This window comes from Cherax quadricarinatus, chromosome 27, assembly GCF_038502225.1.
Source record: "Cherax quadricarinatus isolate ZL_2023a chromosome 27, ASM3850222v1, whole genome shotgun sequence".
Taxonomy (NCBI): Eukaryota; Metazoa; Arthropoda; class Malacostraca; order Decapoda; family Parastacidae; genus Cherax; species Cherax quadricarinatus.
Genome location: NC_091318.1, coordinates 22,575,548 through 22,582,940, shown reverse-complemented (window position 1 = coordinate 22,582,940; position 7,393 = coordinate 22,575,548).

The following is a 7,393-nucleotide window of genomic DNA, read 5'->3' as shown; positions in this document are numbered from 1 at the left end:
AGACAACTGCTCCAGCTGTTGAGCTGAGGACGGGACGATAACTGCTCCAGCTGTTGAGGCGAGGACGGGAAGACAACTACTCCAGCTGTTGAACTGAGGACGTGAAGACAATTGCTCAGCTATTGAACCGAGGACGGGATGACAACTGCGCCTTTTATTGTGGCGAGGACAATTGCATTTACGATTGCAGTGTTGTAGTGAGGATTCAGTAGCTTTACTGTTCATGCTAACGAGGGAGGATAGTGTAAAGCTAGAGGGAATGAAGGAGGATAGTGTAAAGAGAGGGAATGAGGGAGGATAGTGTACGGATGGAAGGAAAGAGGGAGAAGTTATTATATTGGGAGTAACCGAGTATTGACAGGAAAGAGATAGGAATAATGATAGAATAAGAGAAGATATTGCTAGATTCTGGTCCTGTGGAAAAATAAACAGTAAAACCTATTAAAATATTGTGTATATCATCTACGTAACTAGGAGCTACAAGGACAAATCACGTGGCTAGTTATTGGAGTCCTGAATATCTTATCTCGAGTTTTCGAAAATAACATAAATTTCCTTCAGAATATCTAAACAAATTAAACTGAATGTTCCTTTGCCAGTCTGAGGTTTTTTCTTCTGGCACTTATCTGATCAGATCTATTTACCTCCCTTACAGGTTAGATGCTCGTAGTAATTTAATAAAACTATACGTAAGGTTAAACACACATATACATATAATACATGCATATATATATAGAATGGAAGGAAAATAAACTACTCAAAGGGACCTTATGAAAAGATTTATTCTGAAGTTATTTTATTCTCTTCATTATAACTGAATCTCTCCAACACTCCGCAGAGGCTAACCATTTACATAACACATATATGCATATACGTGATATTACACATGACTATATATGAGAAGCTGTCACAAAAAAAAATTTCCACTACCAATATCAACAAACATGACACTAAAGATTCATGCATTATTAAAACTAAAAATGCCTTAACAAAGTAGGTCATTTATCTTTTCTCCTCTGCTATTGTCAGACTGAAAAAAAACGAAGATATTATTAAAATAACTGATGATTAATCAAATTAAGAGCTAAAAGATGCAAAATGGTGATGAATGTGTTGCAACGATTGACTACAGAATTAATTGTGTGTCCCTCGTATAACCTAAAATTGTCGACATATTTTGATGAAAGACAAACATATTATTATGATTGTATATTCAGAGCCAGTTTAGCGCACAGTGTTACGCAAATACGCTAAATGATCTCCTCAGTCAACCGAAAATTTATGAATTCGTTATTAACGCGTAAAAGGCTTTTTTTTTTTTTAATTGTTGTGATCCACAATGTTTTTTTTTTATTTTAGCCATGACAATGGTGAATAATTTTTATCGGTTGCCTAGGGAAGGTGGGGACGGCGGGTCAGCCTGAAGGTGTGAGGATTTTAGTGACTGGTATTTTTATAGACGTATGACCTCGACGGGTTTGTTTCCTCGTAACTGTTTTGTCCAACGGTGACGGTAGCTTCTGTTCATTGGATTAAGAGCGTCAAAGACTTTTCATTGTTTCATTCTATGGAACAATGCTCTTCTCCAGACTGAGGGACTGACCACCTCAAAACTTTAAGGGTGATGGACTGATTACATCGTCTTCAAGTATCTTCTGCTTCTATCAACTTTTCTGTACTCGACTGAAGAAGCCTACTGTGTAGGCGAAACGTTTCGAAATAAAGATACCTAACTGTTGCATATGTGTCTTACCTAACAACCTGTCGGTATTTTATACCATTTTAATGTTCACTTTTCCTTTAAAAGCTGGATAACTGGTGAAAGTGGGAGGATGAAGAGGTTTAGAAGCTATTTTTTAATATTTAACAAATTAAGTACACTGGCAGTATGTGGCAAATGCATCCAACATGAGTTACATGGACACAAATGCTAGCTATATTTTGTCATATTCCATCACATAGAATGGGTTTCGAACATAGAGTAATGGAATCGTTAAATTAATCAGAGCTGGGAGTCCTCAGTAAGGCAAAAATGATATCAAGTATTTCACTCTGGGTTCAATAACTACAACACTTTTAAAGGATTTCGTTTCAGCTGGACTGTAATTACTATTACTAGGAAATTAACAAGTATGAAGACATGAGGGTAGTGGTGAAGGGAGTTTAATTCTTGAAATTTGGAGGAAAGTAGTCGAGTTTCGGGGCAGGTAAGTGACAGCGAGGTTAAGTACATTGTAAGTGAGGAAGTTGAGAGTTGTCATGACTTTGGTATAAAAGAGGGAAGTACTGTAACAATAAATAAGCAAGAGGGTCAAGTGTCTCAGCGTTCTGGTTCTCACTGAGATTGTTTTCTCCTGTTGGGGGTTGAGTCTGGCTGTGAAAGCAGCGTCTAAGAAGAATAAGTCACAATACCGTGGTTGGAACAGTTCATCCGAAGACTGCACCTAAAAGAAGTGGTTTGTCTCGGGGAGATTACAAGGTGGAGGATCAAACCTTCGAGACTGACTGGGATGAATGATTCACTTAGTTTAACACACAAGATAAATATAATGTTAATACGAATGGAGCACATTTTAAATGTCTGACCTGGGCTTTGGTCTTCTTGTCTGGGTCATGGTTTTAATCATTATTATCGAGATACCTGTAGGGACCTCGGAGAAATTTTAGTCGGGGGAGTGTCTTGTAATGTTAACCATTAAATTTTCACGTTGGGAGTTCGAAGAAACGAAAGCTATAATCAAGCTAGGAGTGTATGAAGGAGCCTCCCATGATGCTGTGTTGAAGGCTGATAAATATTTCAGTTCCACTCTTTCTCTTTCTCCCCCTCCTCCCCCTCCCCCTTCCTCCACCTTCCTCTTCCTCTCTCCCTTGCTAAAAGCATACCCCATCATTCCCTCTGATCCTCTGGCTTATTTTTTGAACACCTCGTACGTGTGCGACGTCTCTTTTTTTTCCCCTTCGTCGTCGCTCACCTCACCTCTGTTTTCCTGTTTTCCATTGTACTCCAGCTATTTTTTTTTCACTTAGTCAAGAGCCCCGGCGCTTCTTGCTTCTCTCTCTTGTCATAAACGCTTAACTTATCTCTTTACGTTGTGATGTGTTTTACATCCTTTGCTATCAAATCACTATTGACTGTCACAATCTTAAAAATGACTTTTTTTTAAATATCGCATATGCTTTTGAACCAAATATATATTAATTTTTATGAGAAAGTGAAAACATTATTCGAAATTCTTGCAAAAAAAATTACAAAAAATTTGAAAATATTGTGATTTTTCTTCATTAACCTAGCTAAACAGGTATTAACCAATTTACCTAACGTAACTTAATTTTATTTTAATTTCTGCTAATGTATTATCGCAATTTCGTAAGGGGGACTAATTTTGACCGCTAAATTTTATTCGGAATATTTCGGTTTACACACACACACAAACACGAAGATTAGCAGGAATAACACAGCTCTGAGCCTCGCACTTTCCTGGAAAGCCGAACGGAGAAGTAAAATAATGTTCCGGCAAATTTATTTCCCATGATGTTTTAAGGTTCTAGAAGCTAATTAGTGACTATTTTTTTCAAGCAGTTGAAAGAGACAGAGCGAGACAGCTTAGGACTATTCATGTACTCTGAAATGAGCAGTAGTTTTTGCATTTCCAGCAGCCTTGCGAGTTCGATACAAGAACGAAGTAGCAGCCACTTGAAGAGTTTAGAGCAGTCCTTTATAAACTTAGTATATTTTTTATTTCTTGCAGAGAATATATCAAATGGTAAATATGTAAGTTTTAAAAAAGTTAGTGTATAGGTTAAGAATGGTTAACGTGAATTGGTTACGAGGTTAAGGTGAACATCCCGTACACGACTTACGGTATTGCAGGAGCAACATGACATCTCCCTTCAATGTGCGTTCTCACAGACCCTAGCTCAGCGCAGTGGCCTCCTCCTCCTTGTAGCTCACGCTAGAAAAGGTCATGGGAGTCTCTTCCCTAAAATAGGTTCACTCTTACTCTGGGTGTATTCCCTACTAACCAGGCAACCCTTTATTTTTGGCGTAAGTAGTGGAGATGTTTACTCCTCTTCTGGTTTCGCCTTGATAGTGTCGAGGCATTTCGCTGACGTGGCTTTGGTTGATGGATAATGACATGTTCTTGGAGGTAGCTTGCACCCTGTTATTTTCTTGCTTCTCCCTCTACTTTCTCTGACAGACACCCCTGCTAGGTCACTGGAGGGAAATGAGCTTGGCTTATTTCTGTAACGTTGGAAAAATGTTTAATGTGATTTAAACTTTTAGTAGGGCGGAGAAGGTCTTTGTTTCTTTCACGAAAAATTGTTGAGATGAGTCCCTGGCATTTGTGAGTTAACTTTGTTGGTATGATTAGTACAGAAAATTAAATTGCTCTTTAGTGTGAAACCAGCAAATAAATGTGAGAGTTAGGGAGAATGGTTAACAATTCTAGGAAATCGCCTTGACACTTTTGAAGGGTCCTTGAGCAAAGAAACTGTAACAGTCATTCCTTTGATCAAACCTGATTACCTCCCAGAATTTTAGTCTGGAAGAGTCAGTGAGGTACATTTTTTTGCCAGTACATCTTAGTGCCTGGCTTTGGTAATTTCCCTGAACAATTTTTTTACCGAGCGTAAGTCCGTTCGTGATTCGAGAATCAAGGTTTTTATCGATGTTCGATAAGTAGTGAGGGAATGGGTGATGTAGTGATTCTTATTAGGGATTCGTATTACTCCCAGTTAGTGACAATATTCACTGTTCACCTCGTCCTGACCCTATTGTCTTCGTATAGTATGGATTTGGCTGTTTCCTGGCAATAAAATAGTGCACTCATCTCACATTCTCAGTATCCGTGGTTTGATTCTTCCTAGGAGGAAACATTGGGCATGTTTCCTTACACCTGTTGTTCCTGTTCACTTAGCTGTAAGTAGGCACCTGGATGTTAGTCGCTGTTGTGGTTCGCATCTTGGGGGACAAGATTAAAAGGACCCCAATGGAAATAAGACAGTCCTCGATGACACACGAACATTATTCGTATATCCTGGATAACTAACCCTCCTCGGGTTAAAAGTCCAAACAAATCTTGTCTTGATGTGTGGTCTACAAGGGTATGTTTCTTCTAAGAGTCATCTCGTGGGAGAAATTGTAAAAAAAATAGTAAACTAAAAAAAAGGAAAATAGTGAAAGAAAATGAGATAATTCAAGGAATTTATTTTGTCTGAAACAAGATGAGTCTGACAAGAGCAGAGACTGTGGAGTAAGATACACAGCGGTTGGGTCGGGTCAACACAACTTGCTCAAATATTAATGAGAATTTAAGTGGCAAACCGTGTTAGTAGTGCTATTGCTGTGACATCCCTGCAGGGTAGATAACTACACCAGCCGCCCCTGCCATGTGGATAACTACACCAGCTGCCCCTGCCGTGTAAATAACTACACCAGCCGCTCCCTGCCGTGTACATAACTACACCAACCGTCCCTGCTCTGTGAGTATAGTTGCACCAGCCGCCCCTGCTGTGTGAGGATAGCCACATCTGACGTCCCTTCTCCGTGAAGATACCACACCAGACTCCTCATCTCTGTGCAAAATGATTACATGAGAAGTTTACATTTTTTTTTCAAAGTATTTGAGCTTATCTCTTACTTAAGGTGTGTCTAGGGCTTCCTAAACAAGGACGAAACTCTGTTCGTGTTGTCGCCCAGTAAATCACTCCAGTGTCAAGAGTGTTTAACCAGGCCGACTGAATGACTCAAATATTTACACTAACGAATATCTGATTGTATTATTTCCGTATATCTCTTAGTAGGGAAGGGAGTGAAGAGGAGGAGGATGACTATGTTGTTCGGATTATTAACCCTGAAAGTTAATAACTCAGAATAAATAATCCAAAAAATTAATCCCAATAAAGTCAGTGCGTCATAGGGGACTGTCTTATTTCCATTGGGGTCCTTAATCTTTTCCCCAGGATGCAATCCACAACAGTCGGCTAACACCCAGGTACCTACTTACTGCTAGGTGAACAGGGATAGCAGGTGAAAGGAAACATGCCCAAAGTTTCACCCGTGCTCGGAAACGATCCCTGATCCCTCATTGTGTGAACTGAGGATACCAACCAAGTCACGAGCATCGAAACCGGGCTCTTCATATAAGGAATTTGAGCTACTCTCTTTCCATGAAACCTGAAAACCTCTCATTTTTTCCCAGGCACTGGATGACTCAGAGTCCAATACAAGGAATACGCGCTTACCAAAATTTCCTCTTCAGTTTTAAAAAGATTGACCTCGAATTTACCACTGTGCTTTTACTGGATCTAGCAGACAGACACCAACAATGTTTTATTTTTTTTAACACGCCTGCCGTCTCCCACCGAGGTGAGGTGACCCCGAAAAAAAAACTTCCATTTTCATTTATTCAGTCGCTGTCTTAACTAAAAGTGTGATGACATCACAGTTCAGATAACCTTCTGAAATGCAGCATCTCCCACTCTTCCTTTAGAGTACAGCCCCACTATTTTTCACCGCCAGGATTCGAGTTCAGCTAACTTGACTTAATTTAGAAAATGGTTGAAATGTTATGAGGCTTTTGACTATCAGTCTCGGTCAGGTTTTCCCTTTGAGTTCTTCATATTCTTAAAGGTTGGAAAATTGGGAAAGAAATTAATCTTTATTATTTTGTGATACTATTTCAGTATCATTAACTTAATGCTGTTTCTAAGGCTTGTATTTATGGCTTCACTCCATTGGTGGGAAAGGGGGGGGGGGGGAAGCTGCCTACATATCGGCGAAGACCTCTTGTTCCAAGGAACTGGAGCAATCCTCACTTGGGTCAAAACTAATTTCCTCTCATTACTAAGACGCTATGGATCAAATCCTTCCCTAGGAAAAAAACGTTACACTGTTTCATGTAATAAGCGACTGTGCTAATTTTAGAGACCAGTCTGCTAATTTTTTCCTTTATCGATTCAATTTTTACGTTGTTGAATTATCATTTATTATTATTGTTATTCCTGGTACAGGAATTTGGATAAAGTGACTTTCCACTGAATATGTTGTTCGTAATTGTTGTTTGTGTATACAAAACATATTTATTCTTTCATTCGCTCTGTATAACACTCATTAGTGTTCAGTTTTATACTGCAAGCTTCACATTCAATGATTTGGTTCAGTGCAGGTCATTAAAAACGTCTAGCCATTCAGAAAAAATGCAAAAAACAAGGATGGTACTTTGTTTAAATTCATATATATCGGGTATTCAGAAAATTGTGTAGCTTACTGCGATAGATACCGAGAGATGTGTGTGTGATTATATATGCATATATATATATATATATATATATATATATATATATATATATATATTTTATATATATACATATAATATATATATATATATAT